At 42.3% G+C, this 20,560-nt stretch overlaps 1 protein-coding gene across 1 annotated transcript in view; it reads left to right on the top strand.

Moving 5' to 3' along the window:
* The first annotated feature begins 6,239 nt into the window (after positions 1 to 6,239).
* Positions 6,240 to 20,560, top strand: part of CUL1 (cullin 1) — a 53,807-nt gene continuing 39,486 nt past the window's right edge. Inside the window, exon 1 of the mRNA XM_040590877.1 lies at positions 6,240 to 6,370. The gene's annotated coding sequence lies outside the window, so the exon portion shown is untranslated. The remainder of the gene's footprint in view (positions 6,371 to 20,560) is intronic.

The raw sequence follows: 20,560 nt of genomic DNA, 5'->3' as shown, positions 1-20,560 counted from the left end.
GTCAGCCTTCATAACACTGCTTTTTCTCTTAGCACTTACAACAATCCTTGCTGGTTTTGGCAAATGTATTAGCTGGGGGGGGAGAAAAAAAAAAAAAAAAGGGCGGCAGCTGTAGTTTAGTAATCTTAAACTATTAGCAAATTTGAAACTACATGCAGGAGGTCCCGTCTCCCAGCTGAATGGCATAATAGCTTCCCACTATTTTCCACTTCTGTAAAGCGCAGTAAGGCTCATGCTACTACAATCAAAGCCTACCGCTACATGGGAAGAGCATTCTCCTGCTAAACGAGGCAAACTTATAGATCCCCCTTAAAGGAAGAAAAAAATGAGCGCAATGCTCTCACTCTGATAGAAAAGAAAACAGAACTCAGTTTCTAGTGCTCATAGACAAACTTTCCTTTCAGGTCAAATGAAATGCTTTGTGTCAAACAAACTGAAGATTGAGGAGGGGAAGTGGGACAGAAAACGAGAGGAAAGAACAACATACAGAGCTTTTTCAGCTGGAAAAAAATTGAAAAATTGCATCTGCCATGATCTGTAATAATTTTTCAAAACAATTATCCACACAGACCTTCTTCTAAAACACAAAATGACTAGTAAGAATTCCATCTAAAAAGTAATTCAAAGCATTCTGCCTTGACTTGGTTAATGCCAGATTCAAATACAAAGCCCTTTGAGGGCCTAGAGAGAATAAGGCTTCTATGAAGGCAGTTAGGTTAGGTAATGGGCAAAACTTTGTCTCATTTCACAGTGAATAGAGAATAGTTTTCATTGGCTTCTAGTGGTAAGTTTGGTGACACCAGATACAAAAGAAAGCTTTGAAACATCTTTTTAAGACAAAAACAGTAGGAAAACATTTTAAGATGCTTCCTGGAGGTAGAAGAACATCATTGTGATAATCCAGTTTATGAGAATGTATGAAATGTACAGAAAATCTCTTCTGGTACATGCTCTCAATACATAAAAAGACTGAAAGTTGGCCTCTGATTCTCCCAGATATTTGGAAATGTTATTGAATCAGATGCCATTGAGACCTGAGGATGTATGACTGAGTACCCAGTATTCTATGAAGGAAGATGAAAAAAAACATGCATTAAGGGGTCTTTACCCACTGTGTAAATGCAGAGTATCCTGGAAACTCTGAGCCTCTTTAGCAGGTTGCAAGATAAATTTCAAACACATTCTGACTTGTAGCAAGAAAATTCTTTACTCAAGCATGCACAACCTCCACAGAAGTTTGACTGATAACCTTTTGCTGAACCTCATTATTTTCACTCAGGCATTCTCACTTATGCTTTGGGATAGATTTTTATGTGTGTAAGAGGTGCTCAATATATATACAGTCACTTCAGTTTAAATCCATCATATTCATATACAGCTTTCTTCCCAATACAAAAAAATCCAGACCTGAGGGCACCTCTCAGCTATATTACCTGTGAAATTTTGGCTTTCAGGCTCCAAAGAATGGATTTGAGAGTAAGTCTAATAGCATTTGGCTCTATTAAATTTCTCAGGAACCTTGATATGTTCTCAAGAGTGAAGAAAGTGTGCTGTGTTCAACATTAACAGCTGGCAACAAGTACAAAACAGGCTTCCAGACATCCACCCTTCCTCGTGGCAGATTTGAGTGCGTGATTCAGAGATGTTGGTGCTGCCTGCCTCTGCACAGAACTAAAATTGCTTTTGGACTATGGGAATTCTTTACACCCAGGGGTCTGAGTATTTCAATTACACTACTCCCTGGTGCTCAGGGAGTTCCTTTCCATAAAGAAGGAAACTATTGTAACATGCTGGCATCAAATTTAATGAAAACCCATAGGCTTAAAAGCAGATGCTAGCAGGCCCACCTTCACGTCACCAAATCCCTAACTCCATCAGGCTCTATCTATCCAGCACATTGTTGCAGAAAACCAAAACAAAATAAACCCTCTAACTGAGTTTAGGAAACACCACTCCAAGTTCTTTGCATGTTTACCAGGAGATTTATCAGGCTAGGGAAGACAGTTGCAGTCCCCTACATATTAGCACTGCCAAAAGCAAAGGGAATGCTCCGGTTGCACACCTCCAACTTGCCTGCACAGCAAAGTCTGTGCCATCAGCTCAGCACTAAGTCTACTCTCAAGTGACTTTTTCAGACCAGTAGTTTACTAAATCCCCTCCTTCCCTTCTCCACCTAGCTTGTATAGCCTGATAACCTCTTCCAATTTTAGCAGATGCCATTTAACAAATTCATTTTAGTGTCACAAGCCTTCTCAGAGTACCATTTTTCCAGATTTTTAAAGTGCAATATTAGAAGTTAAAGCTGTACATATTTGGTGATTTTCTGTATCTAGATGTATACTGAAGGCCAAATTATCCATCAATAACTTACATTGCAGCTCTATTATATTATTGCCCCAAGCAAATCATATTAGCATTTTCTTAGTCCCCATAGCACCTGAAGAATTTTCTTGGCAGGAATTAAGTAGCGATCTCCCTTCATTGCTTTCACTGACTGGTTGCATACTTATAAATAAGCATTGGACTAAGTAAACTAAATGAAAATAATACTAGTTAATGTTCTTATACCTTTAAGAAAAGTCAGATGCACAAATCAGAGTTCTACTTGATATAAAAATTTGTTAAAACACATGGAGCACTGAGAACATTTGGTAGTTACATTTAGTTACAGTTTGTAACGTAACTCTAAAACTGCCACAATTCATTAGATGAATGTATTTGTTAGTGAAAAGCACATTGGTTAGGGTGTGTATAACTCCTGTATTTTAATGGAAGTTGTAGTGCACAGTTTTATTATCTAGAATTGTTTTGGAAGAGTCATTTTCATTTTGCGAGCCCACTGGGCGTAACTGAAGGAATTCAAAATACGAAGTACATTACCTCTGATTAAGAAGCATGAATACACTCGGGCATCTCTGTAGCATAGTGTTTACACTAACTTTTAGGACAGATACAAGTCTCTGCTGTTATTTGTCTTCTGATCACGTAACTCTGTGAGCACTCCGGCATCTCTGAGAACTTTACATCCAGGCTAGCTACTGTCATACAGGAGTTTCCTTTACCTAGAACTTCAAAATTATTATTTACAAGCTGAAGTCTAATACAGTATCATGTTGGTTTTTTGGTTGTTTTTTTTCTCTTTTGGGTCAGTATCATAATCAAATAAATATTTGTTTATATTCAAGCTGGCTGTGGTTTATATATGATGTCACCATGTGGTGTGTTTGATTGCATTCACTGGTTTTGCATATCTTAGAGAGTAAATTCCAAAAAGCAGATTTCTCATGTTGTTCAGTTAAACACTTTGGCTATATGATCTCTCTCTCTCTCTGGGATTTTTTGCTTTTTTGTTTTGCCAGCCTGAGTCACTGGTGTACTAGCAGCACAACCGAACTCATAATTGATAAGAATGTGGCAAAAAATCCGGTTACCATCTATCCTTAGTCTGTCCTCCTGGACATATTGAAGGGATGACAGAGTTACCATTTTCAGACTATCACTGTAGATATAACTAGCAGGGGAAGTATTCCTCCCCATCTGTCCAGCCTCTGACGGTAGTAATAAACTAACAGCCACTGCACCTCTGTGTCTTCGAATGACTCAGGCTTTTCCTCTTTGCCAGTGAAGCTTCCTACTTGCATTGACAGCAAACATTCTGATGATAATTTCCTTGCTTGCTGATTCATTGCCGTTGCAACAAGTCTGAAACCTGCTAGTTACTTTCAAAACAGGCCCCTCTCAGCAGCACTGCGAACGAACTTACTTCAGTAAAAACAGAGTGGCTTTCTCTCATCAAGTCTGTCCTTGAAATTTTGGCTGCCTCAGTCCCTAGGGAAAGCTGCTCTCCTTTGATGTAAAGTACATCAATTCCATTTGATAATTTAAAATGCAATAGCCATCCTGCTATGAGTAATTTTGTAATATTTATTTTGGTGTTCAATTCCCTTTTCTCTCTGTGACCACTTATCCTGATACTGGAATTCTTTCAATTGGTGTATGAATGAGCCATGTTATGTGCCATGTCTAAATCGTCTCATGAGATTTTTTTCAGGGCCTACCTTTTCAGTGCCAAGCTACCACCACCATGAGTACAATCAACCAGAGAACTGTGACTTGCCTCTTTAAAAGTGTACGCAAACCATAACGTAACCTTAGGGAGAAAAAAGAAACAAACTTCCAACACTCTAAGCTGTCAGATCTCAAGCTTGTACTGCAGTTAATCACAAAAGCAAAAAACCCAGTCTAGTGCAAGATGGTGTCAATTCAGAACTTCCCTCTTCCTGTATTTTCTTCCCTTCCTGTCATTTCCACTTTCCTTGCTTATCCATGGCTCTGTTGTCCTCTTGTAGTAGGATTTTAAAACAGTGATGGCTTTACCTCTGTGTAAATAGAACTTCGGTAAAACATGGCATTAAAACCTACCTTTCAAGTCTGAAAAATCAGCCCATATTTTTTATGGTCAGTACACCCTCCTTTGGATTTGGTTCCCATCTCCCACAGATCATTTTGTTTGTCCTCACTCTCCCCAGTCTTTAACACACGGTGCAGAACTGGCCATGCTGATGCAGCATCCAGCATGACAAACACAAACTCTCCTCTAGCACAACTCACATATGTGAGCAAGCCAGAAATTTTGTCATGCCTAGGACTGGTATTTGCAAAATATGTCTACATGGGCAAAATTAATATACGCATTGTGATGCCACCCGGCCGACTGAGACGCTGTCCCTGCTACACATTAAACCTGTTCCTCAGAAGGTGCCTCTCCAGTGCTTAGCCAGCATTGCTTCATTAGAAGGGCTGTGTCAATGACTTTGCTTGTGTCCACTTCAGTAGGCTGTGCTGTAGTAAGGCATTATTATACAGGGAAATAATTTTTCAAGCACTTAGGTGACTAAGGGCCATTAGCTTTGAGAAGGCCAATTTTAAAAAATGGTGTGCAGCTGGTGTAGCCAGGATGCAGGTGAAGCATTTCTTCCTGTTGCTTCCCTGTTTCTCTTTCCTATGAAGCTACTGCATTTTCTGGGTTGAACTCTTTATACTAATCTAAAGGATAAGAACTTTTCATGACCTTACTTGAGTTGCTTTAAATGTATTCTGGTATAATTCAGATCAGAATCCGAATTCATTGTGGCAGGGTTTGTGAGTACTGTGCAGAGAACCTCGACACAGCACAATACCAAAGGATACACGACCGTATGACTTTTCCTTTGCAGCACAGCTCCAGCAATGTAATTCCACAGTCCTCAGGAATAAATAAGACAGGACTGACTGCAAGACATTACTTCTCTGAAACCTATCTTAACTGTGGTATGATTTTGTTTCATCGATTTCATACCGTTGCAAAGAAAAAATAACTGGCCCACTTTCAATCACATAAAGTGATGCAAATATGCTGGACCTTTGTATTTTATCGTCATAAATTGAAGTGACCTACACTAGGTATTTTTGCTTAGATTTGTCCGTAGATGGCAAACAGGTTCATGTAACTACTTCTCCTTCAACCAGCTGGACCCAATACCTTCACAACCACCTATCTTCCAACCGGCTCCCAGCGGGACAACACAACTCCCTTTCCAATCCCTACCCTGATCTCTCTGCAGCGTCGCTTTTCACGTTTTCTTATGAATCCGAAATTCACCATCACAGAGAGATTTCCAGCAGCGCTCTTGGGACAGCTGCACTTTCATCACCGCCAAGTTTCCAGCGCGACGTTCACCGGGCAGTCCCTACGGCCCTGCAGCCGGTTTGCTGCTCGCTCGGCGGGGACAAGCCGCCGGCGCCGTGCCGTGCCGCCTGCCGGGGCTGCGGGGCAGGCCGCAGAGCCCCGCTTCCCACGGAACACCCAAGACGCAGGGCAGTCTTATCGTGTCTCATGGTGTTGACCTGACCCACCCCACAGCAGTTCTGGCACTGGGCTAACGCCGGAGGGTCACAGCCACGACCCCTGGGGCAGGGCAAGGGCCTGGCGGCCGAGGGGAGATGGCGGTCGCCCCCTTGCCGGCCGGGCCCCGACCTGCCCCGCTCCTTTCCTGAAGGACGTCGGAAGCGGCCGGGCTCGGGTCCCCCCCAGCACGCTCCGCAGCGCCCCTCGCCCGTCCGCAGGGGAAGGGAGGGCAGCGGGCGGGCGGGCGCGCGGACCCCCCCGGCGCGGGCAGCCGCAGCCCCGGACCCCCCCGCGCCTCTCCGCAGGGCCTGGCCGCGCCAAGGGCCGAGAGCCGGGAGCCGGGGCGGAGCGGGCGGCGAGGGGCGGTGCCTCCGCGCTTGCCGGGCCGCGCTGGGGGGAGGCGGCGGCGGCGGCAGATCCGGGCCTGGCGGAGGCGGAAGGGGCGGGCGGACGCGGCCTGACTCTGCGGGACGCGCGATGCTGGTGAGTGCGGGGAGGCCGCGGCGTTGTGTCGCAGCGAGGCCGGCCCGGGCCCAGCCCGGGAGGAAGCGGCCCCGCTGGACTGAGGCCGCGCGGGCCTCGGCGGAGCGGGACCCGGCACCGAGTCCTGGCACGGGGCGCGGGAGAAGGGGAGGCCGGGCCCGGCCCGCCCGCCTGCCCGCCCGCCTTTCTTCTCCCGGGCGCGCACCTGGCCGCGGAGCGCGGCGGGCGGCGGGATCTGTTGGCCGCCCGCTCCCCGGTGCGGCGCCAGGAGCCGCGGGCCGGGCCGGGCCGGGGAGGCCGCTAACTGCGCACTCGGCACGCATCGCCCCCGTGGGGGCGGGAGCCCGCCCCGCCGGCCGCCCCGCTGCCCCGCCGGCTCTGCCCGCCGGCCGGCCTGCGCGCCCCTGCCGCCTTCCCCCCGCCGTGCCCGCCCGGCCCTCCCTTCCGCCTACCCGCCTTCCCCCGGGACCCTGGGCCCCGTACGGCCGGGGCCGCCTCGGTGCCTGCGCTTGCCTTCGCTCCCGCCCCGCGGGCTTGGAGCCCCCGGGCCCGTCCCGCCGCGGCCCCGCGCCCTGCCCCCGTCCCCGGCCTGCCCGCCCTCGCCGCCCCGGGCCTGCTCGTCCCAAGCCTCTGCTTGCTCTCTGTGAGCTTTCCTCCGTCACCTCTCCAGCTCTGTTTTCGGCTCCGCGCTTGCCTCGTGTCCTCCACGGCCTTCTCTGTGCCGCCTCCGTTCCCCTTTTTGTATCCCAGCCATCCCCAGAGCCCGAGTGCCACTCGGGTCTGTCCAGGAGCTGCTGGGTTGTGTGTAGAGGGATCTCTCTGTGTCCCCAGTACCGTCGTGTCAGCTGGGGGATGCCCCTCGCAGCTCCTCCTCGTCACCTTCTCTAGGTTTCTCTCATTGTCAAGGACTGTGCACCAGGCTTTTGCCCTTGTTGCCACCCACTGCTGTGGCCTCGCCAGAGAAGGTGCCCCCTGTAACCTTTTCTGTGTCTGTTTTCTGTATTTGTTGCCTCCATCCACTTGCCCTGCTGGTTTTTGTCATTGCAAATAATCACCTTGTTTCCCGATAACTTTGCCACTGAAAGCTAACTATGTCCTTACTGGGATCCTTTTCCCTCTTGTTCCCTCTTTGAGGCACGTATCACCATCATTATCCCCCTACTACCTTTCCCCATTCAGGTTTTCGCTCCCAGTAACTGTTTTCTTCCCCGTGTTTTTTGCCCTTCTGATCTTATTCTCCTGTCATTAAAACCTTCATTGTCATCTTGCCTCATACTTTCCACATACTCCTTTTCCTTTGTAGGCTCGCGTGCTGTCTCCCCCACTTTGTATTTAAACTCTCCAGCTGTGCCTTTGAGGAGAAATGAATTTAATGCTGTGTTATCTGTATACTTGTCAGCGCTAAGAGGATATATTTTATTTACTTGTTTTACCTTATTTTGTTTCCTTTTGTTTTGTTACTGAGTTCCTCAACAACCTTTCCCCCAGCATATGTGTTCATATGTAATCATACACCTCCCCCCTAATACATACACATACCCTGATGCTAGTCTGGGGAAAAAATGAGTCTGTCTTGGAAATCCTTTTGGCAGGACTAGGAGGAGGGATGGTCCATGGGTATCAGAAATACCTAGTGGCTGTGTAACTTAAATTAGGCCAAGTATTGTTTGTAATAATATCTTGTGGATTGGTACTTAGCTGATACGGAGTGTGTTCGGGATGCATCCTCTTTGGGGAATTCATAAGATACTTCATAGGTACCATGGTGCATAGTTTTTACTCCAGAGGTGCTTGTGGTGAACTGCTGTAATGTTGTGTATCTATGGTTAGGTGTCTTGTGTTGCTCTGACACTTTGTGTCTCTGCTGCCGACTCTGCTAGAAAGAAGTCTTTTTCCCTCTACTTTGTGGCTTTTCTTGTGTCTCAGTATTTGTTGCCCAACTTCTTATTTTATGTCTTTCTTAGTTGTTTTGGTTCTTAAGATTGGTTACATTTCACAGTCGCATCATCACCAGGTATTTGAGGTGCAGTTGAAACACTGGATGTAGCTGTCCCATGGAGGAGTAATTTATACACCTAACTAGAATCCAGGTTTGGTGCCTAGTGTTAACAGCTTATTTCTTAAGCTGAGTACACACAGATCCTAGTAACTCAACAGCAGCTCAGAGCAACTAAACTAGGCTTCTGATCTGAATTACCCCTCTGGAGGAAACTTTCCATTGCCTATACAGGGATTGTGTGGAGAACAGTTCCTTAGTTCAGGTGCCTAAATTAGGCATATGCACCCTGTTCCTTGGCTGAAATTTAACTAAACAATTCTTCCACCTTAGTCCTTTTTACACTGGTTTGAACTTGTCTTATAACTTGGGCCTGTTAGACCGCTGGCATGAGAAAAGTGTATTGCTGTAATTCAAATAATTTGATTTAAGCTAAATTGTTTCTCAGTTTTATTTGGATACTGATTTGGGGGTGGCTTTTTTTTTTAATTTAGCTTATTCTTAGTCTTGGTACAAGCTCTTACATTCTAGCTGTATTGTTAAAGCAATACTGAGTCCTTTGAGAAAGTTACCTCAGATGTTCAGCTTAAAAAGTGTTTTCTTACAACTTGTGTGTTAAGATCTCAGAATACCGCTTTTCACCTGTTGCATTTTTCAGGTAGTGCCTAGTTTTGTGTAGTCACAATTATTTCAGTAGGGCCCAGCTTAATGATGAGTCACATCTTGGGCATCAGTGGTTGTGTGAATTGGATATGCCTGGAGTCTTCTCTCTTGGCATTGCAGTTCGGGATTTTTTGTGATTTTTTTATTATTATTATTTTTTATTTTATAGTGGATGAAACAGCTTTAAAGATGTCCCACTGGCTTTAATACCACTATCAACATCAAAAATTTGTATCCTGAATGTGAAGTGAGCGGGTTTGTCCCAGTAAGAGGTTGTCAGTGTGTTACAGGTGGATACCAATATCACTGCACTTTTCAACCAGGATTTTCCAACTCACCAAGGACAGAATCAAATTAAAGTGTAAGGTGGCTGGATCAGTGCTGTGCTTTTGTACTTCCCATGCTGTCCAACAGGGTCTGTCTGTGTGCATGAGGAAGAAAATGGGGTAGGTGTCCCAGTTGGATGGACATGCCAGGAGGATGTGCACAGGCAGTGCCAGCAGCCTGCAGCTTGACAGTCTTCTTGCTGGACAGAGCTGGATGAAAGAAGAATGTGGAAAAATTTGGTCTTGGAAGTTCTGCATGTGCTTTAGGAATGCATGAACTTGCGTTAGATGGACTACTTTAGGTGCTAGCATTTTATTATTTTTTTTGCAAGGGTAAACTGATAAATATTGTATAAACTAATAAATACTGTATTTTTCAAGATAATCTCCATGTAAAGAAGTTGTTGGAACCAACATTTGGAGGCCTAGGTAAAAGTTGTAACCTATACAGCATGCAAACTTAAACTATTTTATTTTTTTTAAATAGTCAATGAGACACTTGTGTTTCCCTTACTGGTTAAAGGAGAGTTTTCAGTAAGGAAAAGGCCAGAAAATGTAATGGTTGGAAAATTAGAGAGCTGTTGAGCTTGTCTATATAATAAACTTCCTATTTTATTTTAAGAGTTGTAGCTTTTTTGATGGAAGAACTACTACAGATTGAATATTGATGTTTCTACAACACTGCTGTTCAGACATGTTACAGACATGATTTGGTAATAAAATTGTCTTGAGCTGATGTGCCGTGCTGTAGTGCTGTAACTTGTAGCCCTTAACTACAGAGGTGGAACGTTGTCAAATTTAAACACTTGTTGTGTTATCCAGCAGGAGTAGTTACATGAGGCCAAATCATGGAATAATTGCACTAAACTGCTGGGAAAAGCACTGGCTTAGGAAATATTATGTACCCCAATGGGTAATTTTCTGACAGTTTTCTTTTTACCCAGCCTCTGATGCTACAACAGTGAACTGCTTCATGTTGCTACCTCACCTCTTCTTATAAATGATGCAGGTCAAAATCAAATACATATTTTTTAAATAAGCCAAACATTTATTACATTCCACTTTAATGTAACATTTTTCAAATCCCTTTTCATCTATGAACCTCAGGAAAAAATGAAGGAAGGCTACTGTGAAAATAGGAAAATACTAATTCCATTTTGCACTTCAGGAAACTGGTATACAGTCATATGTAGGTTTTTGCCAGAGTTGCAGTCTGTTGCACTTTATCCTCAAGGTTGCCCTACCTTCTTTGCCAGTTGTATCCTGGACTTGTAAAAAGAAGCATAACCGGCAGGTCGAGGGAAGTGATTCTCACACTCTGTTCTGCTGTCGTGAGACCCCACCTGGAGCACTGCATCCAGCTCTGGGGCCCCCAGCAGAAGACAGACATGGACCTGTCAGAGTGGGTCCAGAGGAGGCCATGGAAGTGGTCAGAGGGATGGGACACCTCTCCTGTGAAGACAGACAGAGAGAGCTGGGGTTGTGGGGTTCAGCCTGCAGAAGAGAAGGCTTCAGGAAGACCTTATTGTGGCCTTTCAGTATCTGAAGGGGGCTTACAGGAAAGACGGTGAGAGACTTTCTACCAGGGCATGTGGTGAGAGTACAAGGGGCAACAGTTTTAAACTGGAGAAGAATAGATTTAGGTTAGATATAAGGAAGAAATTCTTTCCTGTGAGGGCAGTGAGGCGCTGGCACAGGCTGCCCAGAGCAGCTGTGGGTGCCCCATCCCTGGCAGTGCCCAAGGCCAGGCTGGACGGGGCTGGGAGCAGCCTGGGCTGGTGGGATGTATTCCTGCCCATGGCAGGGGGTTGGAACTAGCTGATCTTGAAAGGTCTCTTCCAACCCAAACCATTCTATGATTATTGAATAAACAAGATAACTATGATGTGATGTTCTTCCAAAATCTCAGGAAAAAATAATGTTATCTACTTTTCTTCCCCCTTTGATTGTTCTGGTTTTGGAGTCATATGGATCACTGTCGTAGCTTGGTCTAGCAGGTACGAGGCACTGTTTGACATCAGTACGAAGAATAAAGGATCAAATAACTTTTCTCAGAGGTCTTAGATGTACTAGATTTATCAGTTCAAATGCTATTGGGTTCTGCTTTTTTTTAAATTAGAAGTACATAAAGGTGATACAAAATGTTCCTTGTCTTTGGATTTCATTAGATTTGCTCTAGTTTATGTTGCTGTATGTATCAAACTTGGTGTTACTATGAAGAAGAAATGGAAATATTGTATTCACACATAGAATGGTGAGGATCATGATCAAAAGTTTTTACAGTGTAGGAGCTTCTCACTCTGCTTTGGTAATGTACTGATCTTTTGAAGATATGCATATGCTTCTCTTTTCCTGCTTTCATGGAGATACTGGTGGTTTTGCTACTGGGACCCATGTATTAGATTCATTAATATACCAGGTAGACAAAAGTTGGGTGTTTTTTTTTTTAATTTAAAGCAGGGAGCAACAAGAATTTGGCTTGTTAGGAATGCGATTTGAGCCGTAGCTAACTCTGAAACTTCTTGTTTGTAATTTTAATTTGCATCTGATGTGACTTGGCTTTTTGTCGCTCTGTGTGTTGTTGTGTTGGTTGGACAATATCTTAACGTGGATTAGAGTTCAGAAGTAAGGCTGCTGGTGTGACCTTAGTTCACCCTGTTTTGCTCTGTAATTTTAAACTTAATTCCTTATGTAAATTTAACAGCTCCTCTAGTCTCACAGCAGTGGAGACTGTCATCTGGAAGCTTTATCTAAAGCTTGGAGGACTGAATTGGGGGGGGAAAAGAGGGTTATAGGAAATAGTTCTTATTTTCATAGCTGCTAGCCTTTCCGTCTTGCTTTTCATCATAATGTCATGGGCAAACATTTTGCTTGCTTATGGATAGCCAAAGGAGAAGCTTTTCACTGTACAATTAAAAATGCTTTTTAAAAATTTCTGCCTTTTCTTAAGAAAACATACTGTTCTCTTACTGTGCTTTTTTCAGAGATCACTTTGGAAAAGTTTTGTTGTCTCTGAAAGTGTGCATTTGCTAGAGTGCCATCAGGAATAGGAGTAGTATCATATAAAAAGATATATGCTTAAGTAATAGCTTTTGTTAGGTTTTAATGCAGGTTTAGCTCTAAAACTTAATGGTGCAAGCTAAATCGACAAGAAGCGGGATTTAAGTGTGGCTGTGAAGGATGTGCATCGATTTTAACTTTTACAAAATTAAGTTAAACTGTTTCATTTCTGTAGCAGGCACACCTGTTGCAGTCATTAGAGGTCAGACCTGATTAAAAATTTGTTGAAAATTATACTGAATTTATTTTTTTGTGAGATACAGTTTCTTCGCTGGGAGTTAATTCAGTTCCAGTTCAGTTTTTGTGGTTGAATCAGAAAAAATCATGTATGAATCCCTTTCTAGGCTTTAACAAGAAAGTTCTCATTCTTTTTCTTGCTGGTTGTGGAAGTAAGTGTGCCTTGTCAGTATTTAGGCACCTGCAATGAGATACGTAAAAGTTGTACTGTTCATAGCTAACAGTGTTTGCAGCATTATACCATAGTAGGAATCTAGATCGGGAGTAGATGTATCTGTGCACTTAATGTAGACCTGATTTTAAAAAAAAAAAAAAAGATAGAGGGGGCAGCTTTCACAGGGTAGCAACTTTTTCAGATGCACAAAATGTGAGTACCTGCAATAGTCCTTGATTTGTAGATCGTTTCTACTATATGATAATTGCAATCCTTGTCACTTCTGAGGGAGACGTTAGCATGATGGTGAATATAGGAGGAAGCTCTTCAGTATTTAAGCCATACTCTTGTGGTATGTTTGAACGTCTGAAAATGTCAGACTGTTTGCAAGACGAATCGGTGTGATCGTGATCTTTATTTATAAACTGAGGTGGCAAACCGCATTGCCTTAATCATCTGAGCTCTTACAAAAGTAACAAGATGGAAGATGCTATAAAATTAGCAAGTTGTTGGGAAGAGACTCCAGCCAGAATTGCTTTATGCCCATTAACATTAGTACTTTTTAAAATTACTGATAAGAACCACCACCTTCCAAGAGCATGGGAGAACTTCGTATGTAAACATTGTTACAGGTGAAAATCCCTGTTTGTGTCTAACAGGTCAGTATGAAAGTACCTGTTGTGGTGCACTAAGTGCTGTTATAATGGAGGGGGATTTGTCCCGGGGTTCGGAGGTTTGCCCTGTGGGTTCTGGCAGAGATCATACTGTGTCTGAAGTGCACTGTAAGACCATACCAGGATTTTCTTTGTGGAAATCAGTAGGATCAGTGTTTAGCTTATTGAGTTGGATTTAGTTAAAGCCTTGATGGCTGGTAAGAGCTTTCAGGAAAGCAGTTTTGTGTAAGAATTGTCCTTGCAGGATCATTAAGGTCTCTAAACTGGCCCAAGGTATTTGTGAGTTTCTCCTTCCGTTTCTCCTTCCGTTTCTCCTTCCGTTTCTCCTTCCGTTTCTCCTTCCGTTTCTCCTTCCGTTTCTCCTTCCGTTTCTCCTTCCGTTTCTCCTTCCGTTTCTCCTTCCGTTTCTCCTTCCGTTTCTCCTTCCGTTTCTCCTTCCGTTTCTCCTTCCGTTTCTCCTTCCGTTTCTCCTTTGTTTGTTGTTTTTTTTTTAGTTGGGGTTGGGTTTGTTGTTGTTTAGCACAGATTGTATCTATGTACGATTTAAGCCAGAGAGAGTGGGAACATTCAAGGCCCTTTGTCTTGTGTAAACCCTTCTTCCTCCTCTTCAGTGCGCTGATATTTTGACTTTGCACACTGTTGCTCCTTTCCTAGTCTGCAGCCTTCCTTTTTCCAAGGTGCAAGAGCTGAGCGTAATCAGTGTTTTAAGAAGCTGTGGAGCTTATTGCTGCAGGCTCAGTTAAAAACACAGTAAGGTCTGCATCCTATTTGTGGCACAGGAAAACCCAAGACCTCAGGTTGGAAAGAGCATTTCAGTTTAGGAGTAGTCTACAAACTTTGTGCATAAGGATTACTTGAACAGCAAAAAAGCGAACTCCCTTAAAGATGGCCAAATAAAACCTGAAAAAATTTACCTGTATAGTAGTGTTAAGGACGTAATCGCTGCCATAATTCGCAAAGTTGATGGCAATGCAGTAAGGCTACCGTGAAACTTTCCTTGTTGGCACAGTTGTTAATACGGACCAAAGGTTACTTCAGCTGCAAGTGCGGAAGGGACAGTCTGCTCGGTGCATCAGCAAACCTGGTCTAGTCCAGATCTAGGCTCTGTTTGTTGGGTGGCACATATGTGGTGTGGTGTTTTGTTTTAGCTATTGCATTGCTGTAGTGAGGTCTCTGTCAAAGTTTGCAGGACTGTTTGCTCAAGGAAGACATGGTTAAAGCTGAAATAAGAGAAGAATGTTAAAGAACTAGTGAAAGAATAGGCAAGAATAAATGAAAAAGTGGCAAACCTGCCTGGTGTTCTGTTTAAATGTGGAAAGAAAGGTGAACTTAAGTGTCTTTCTAGCTGTAAAGAAGGCATCGAGGCTTTTGATTTATATTTTCAGCTGGCAGCTGTATCATTGGCACATGAAGTAACGTAGGGGTGTATCCTTTCCTTATAGCACTTTAGGTATCATTGATCAGAGCTGTGACACACAGAGCAGGGGGTGTGGGAAGAACACTGAAGCCCTGAATGAAGGCATTGTCAGTGAGGTAAAGTAGCAATTGCTCAAACTTTACACCACATTTAAACAACCTGTTATTAAACTACTGGCAAATTAAGCATACTTGCTTCTACTCTAAATTACTTAAAAAAGAAAAAAATGCTGTGCAGAATGCTTTTACCACCCAAAGACAACTTTTGGAAGGGGGAGGTGTATGCATGTATAGATCTGTCTTTTTGTCATAATGAGGGTGAACTGAATTTAACTCTCTTGAAAATAAAGATGAGCTAAAGCTTTTCACACTGCATATAACTCAGTATTTCATAATAATACAGAGGAACTGAGCATTGTAATTTGCACAATTTGTGTCTTAAATATCTTTGATATTGAAAAGGGAGAAAAGATTCTAGTATTTCTCTTCTGGTACTAATATGATCTCTAGCATAATCATATTTTACAGTAGTTGTGATTTCATTTTTGGGGGGCACAGTGGAAATGTTTGCTGTAGACAGATTCTCCACATGTTGGTTAATTACACATTTGTAGCATGTAAAGTGCTAAAGTCATTATGCATGCTCTTTGTCATGCTTTAAGGATTGGGTCACTTTATGTGCATAAACTGTCTCCCTAGTTTACAGTCTGTATATTTAGTGACCTAAAATACTTCTGGACAGAAATGTTAGTGCTGTAAAATGTGGCATGCAGGACCATGTTACACTATAGTTTTGAGCTCATAATGCTCATCTCAACTGAAGTCAAGTAAACACAAAATAATTACATTTGCAGGTACATGGATATAAAAAGTGACTTTGAAATCATAAATTGTGAGTACAGGTGATTAGAGGGACAAAACAGAATTATTTGTCTTGTCTCTTTCCACTCCATCAGACATAAATGTGTGCTAGAATGGAGGCTGCATTCTCTAGGATTCAAGAGATTATTTTTAACCTGGGAAAAAATTTCCAAGAAATAGCTCATAGATTGTAAATGCAAAGAAGTAAAAGGTGAAAGCAAAGAGAAATTTTAAATGTCACCCCACCCTGCCCAAGTGCTTTTATCTGATTAATCATGTAGATTGTATCTTACAGGCTAACTAGAAGTGGAGGGAGCTATATTGTTCTCAGCTCTGTAACTTTGCATATACACACCTTTTCAAAGTGTGTGTTTGCATGACTTCAAGAAGAATCTTATGACTGGTTTGTAGGATGAATCATTTGCAGTGTCCTATCTGTGAAAGTGTCCGTGTTTGGTAAGAGAGGATATATAAATAATAAATTGACCACTTTGATTATGAGAGGGGTTTGGTTTATTTTTTGGTATGTTTTGTATCAAGCCTAACACTGAAAACAATCAGAGGTGCCTTTGGATGCTTACTGTAAGGCAAAAACTTGTCAAAAATTTTGATACTGTAATACTTCAGGGTCACTTCAACTATAGCAATTTTGAAATTTATGTGAGCTAGGGTATACACCAGCATCCAGTATCTTAAGTTGTTTTTAGAACAGTTTAAGAATACACAAATAGCTTGTGTTAGAACAAAGGCAGTGTTCAGTGTGCTTCTGTTACAGTTTTTCAAAAATACTTTAGTGTGCTTGTGTTGTGGGGTGTTGGTTCAGTCGGTACTGTGTATCTTTGGTGAAAAACCTTAATAGTTGCCTTGGCACAGTGTGGCAGTAGCAGAGACTTTGAGGGAATAAAACTGGTTGGGAACCTTATTGAGTGTTGCTGTTTTGCTGAATACAAGAGCATCTGTTGAATTTCTGGATCGGACTTGCTGAAATACAGCAACAGGAGAGCAGGATAAAGTTAGAGGAATCAAGCTGGAAAAATGAGGAGGAAAGAGTTTGGCAAGAGGAGTTTCATGTTGCATTAAGTGTGTGGCTATATTAAACTTACTCCTTTTTCTTGTGTTTTGAAGCCAAAGATTAAACATTTATCAGAGGGGTATTGTAGCCATTCAGGTGAACATGGTCACTGCACCACTTTTTACAAAAGTCGTTAAACGACAGCCAGTGTCCAAATGAACTTGTACTGTATTTTTGTTGCTGGGAAAATTGCATTCCGTTTTAGAAAATGGATCTGAGGCAGAGGTGAGATTCTGACTTTTAATACACACTTGTAAACTTTGGAAACCTCATAACACTGAAGGTCTTTAAGCTTACTTTTAATGGCATTCATTCCACCATAGCTTATTAGTGAAACTTACTTCTCTTCCCTAATGTGTTTAGTTTTAGTATGATTAAATCTGGTCACCCAGCTCATGCTATTAGGCGTGACAAGAATGTTCTCCTCATGTTTGAAATTAGACAAGGGATTAAATACTTGGAAATGACTAAGTCTAGGTCCTGTGCCTCTACTATGTCATTAAAAAAATGCTATCCGGGCTCTTGTGTTAGCTAGAAAACATTGCTCTGGACCTCTAAGTTTTTACTAGGTTTAGAAGCTGACAGCTTCAAATTCTATCTGTAATTACTGAAGCTAGCTATCTAAAATAAATGGTTGTGGGAGGACAACAGGTGATGCATAAGTCTTGGAGCCATGAAGCTGAAAGTTATGTTGTATTAGGAAGTAAAAATGAGGCAGTCATTCCAGAAGATGGCTTGAGATGCTGTACATCTAGTTCTTTTTATTAGGATTTTTGGATAAAAGTAGGGTTAGCTTTCAGATTTCCCTGTAGGCCTCATTTGGCATACACATAATTTTACTCAGGTGGGATATCTACAAAAAAATACTGTTTGTTACTCGACGATCGGTCAAACAAAATGTGATGTGTTTCCTTGCATATGAGGTGTGCCATGCTTTGTGTCCCCTAGTAATGAAAAGGAGGGTTTAATGTTTCCTGCTGTCCTTCAAGGCTGTTCTGAAGTTTTGGCAGAAATATTACCTCCTTTTGACGATTAGCATGGGCAGAAATTACAGTTTTGCTTGACAGTGTTTTAATTACAGTTGAATGCAGGGTTGAAAGACGGGGTGGCGCTGAGCACTGTCATACTTCAGCTTCAAATTGTGTATCTATCAGCTGGAAACTACAGGGATGGGTTTTTTTTTTCCATGTAATAATAGCTGGTCCTGAAGATATGATGAAGTCTGGGTTCTCTGGTCTGGAGCTACAGAGTGGATGTTGCAAGTCAGGCAAGTGATCCTGTCCACAAAGCAGGTCACCAGCGAGTTTGAGCTGTTTGGGCAAGAAAGTATGGTGACAAGTATGATTCAAGCCTGATGTGCGTGTAGTCCTGCCAACAGTACAGCCCACAGGAAAGTGAGAGATCTCACTGATACAAGGTTATGACAATGTGAATGTTTTAATTCACCTGTAGCAATTCATGGTTCTTGGGTGGGGGGGCGCCTTGCTCTTGGCAGTTGCTGACAGCCTGGGCACTGGGAAGTCATAGACTTCTAACCTCTCTTTTCTCCCTCTTTGTAGGTTTAGCAAATGGGATGTTGGGTAAAGAGATAATTGTCCATACTGTGGGCCAGATTTGACCTTCCAGAACTTTTTGCTTAGGAGAGGTTTTCTGTGCATGAATCCCATAAATACCTTTGAAAACTAGACTTAGATTTTTCACATGAAATAGACTTCATATTTTAGATCACATTTTTACTGTGTTTGTATATAGTAACAACTGTACTGTTGTATATAGTGTGTTTGTATATAGTAACAACTGTAACAAAGCCTTGTTTTACCCCTCCTTTTTCTGTACATGTAAGACCATAGCTTAGTTTAGCCACCAAGTATAAATGGTTGCTTCATAAATATGCTATAGTAGTTAAAGTATTCTTATGTAGTGAAACTTTACTCCTATTAAGATATTATATTAATAATTACCTTTCTGTTTTTCTGCACATGACTAAATCTGCAAAAAACATAGTAGTTTGTAGCATTGTTCCTCTATTGCTTTATTTCCCAACTGTGTTAACTAGTTAGTGACTGGAAGCAGTAAATTATTTGAGTCTAGGAAGTTAGTGATGTGATGCTGTCATTGTGTATTTGTGTCTTTAATTGCAGAATTCAAATCGGAAGCCAGCTGAGGGATAGCAAGGTGATGTCAAATGCAGTGAATTTATTGCTTATAAAGAGTATGTCTATGTAGTGGACTACATGAGAAAATAATAATCAAAGTTAACTTCTTTCTCATGACATTGTTTTTAATGTTTTGTTTTGTTTTTTAATGGCTACATCTTGATTTAAATACCAAGGGTTACTTTCGGGGGAGGGGAGGGAAAATTAGTACAGTGTGGATACCTTGAGTTTAAAAGATTCTGGGAAAAGATAGGATTTGTAGATGCACCAGGGTACATAAAAACTAGGAGATGCTTAGTTGGGGAAGAAAGTTTATTTCCATTGTCATAGAGGGGGAAGATCCACATCTGCTGAGTGACAGGCAGGCTTGCAATGGAAGGGTGGCTGCCTCTGACAGGCACCCGGAGAGATGTCTAAGAGACCTGGCTGTAGCTTCTCTCTGCAGGCTGCCTGGGGAGGGACCTGGGCTCAGTTATGAGCTGTTTTACCTGTTACAATTTCTGCTAGCTAGCAAGGGGTTAGCTTTTTGTTGTGAACTTTTAGACAGCAGTGAAGGATTTTGCCTTGGTATGCCGAAGTATTTTTACTATAATGCAGTCTCATTCTAGGCTGCTTGCTTTTTGCAGATTAGTAAGACAATAATGGTCAGTTACTTTTTACACATACTGTAGTCATAAGTAGATTTGTAACCGTGTCTTCTCTTGCTTCTGTGGAGAGTTCAAGTAGTACCCAGTTTCAGGAACTGAAAAGTTTCTTCTCTCCTGGATGGTAGACATTGAATTTTCTTGCTTTGTATTGCGATGCTGACTTAGGGTCATAGTCCAAGACTGTGGGTGTGTAACGTGCACAGAGCATTTCCTGCAGTAGAGGCAAGTGGCCACTTGTGGACCTTTGTTCTTTCTGGCTTTCATTGCTTGGTTGTGAAAGTCTGTCGTTATTAGTACTGCAGCAGGTTTGATTTCCAGAAATTAAAGAAGTTCAATACAAACAAGGTATGATCTGTATTACACTAAAGCATGATGCAGCATTATTCCGACGTGTCTTTAACAACCAGTTTGCTATAATTTTAGAAACAGAATGGCAAGGTTGGATTTTAAGTGTATGTTTTATAAGATATATATTAATTGAATTCTTGGTTTTCCACCTAATCTTTTATGTAATCGTTGCTCATGTAAAAAGAAAAATTAGCTACAGAAGCAGTTTATGTTTGATTGAAACGAGACAGTACTTGTTGCTCAGATTGACGTAATGAAAATAGTTCTCAGTGATTTTACTTAAGAGCGTGAGATTTAAGTCCTTATGGGTGATGTATAGTAAAGGACTATGAAGAGTGGTAACTTAGGTGTTACTGCAGTAAGGCAGTCATTGACTAAGAATCCTGAAGAACTGTCTCAATCTTATCTGGTCTTTTTAGGGTCAGGGAGAAAACGCAGAAGGGAAGTCCTACAAATAATTGGGCAGATATCAGGGAGGGTATAACAGAATACTTAATCTGTGAAACTGGAGTAGAATATACGATAGACTAGAAGTGGCTGTGACAAAGCACCTATCACATACTGTAGATCCTGAAGGAAT

Source organism: Falco naumanni, chromosome 4, assembly GCF_017639655.2.
Source record: "Falco naumanni isolate bFalNau1 chromosome 4, bFalNau1.pat, whole genome shotgun sequence".
NCBI lineage: Eukaryota > Metazoa > Chordata > Aves > Falconiformes > Falconidae > Falco > Falco naumanni.
This window is presented reverse-complemented; position numbering and strand designations above follow the sequence as displayed.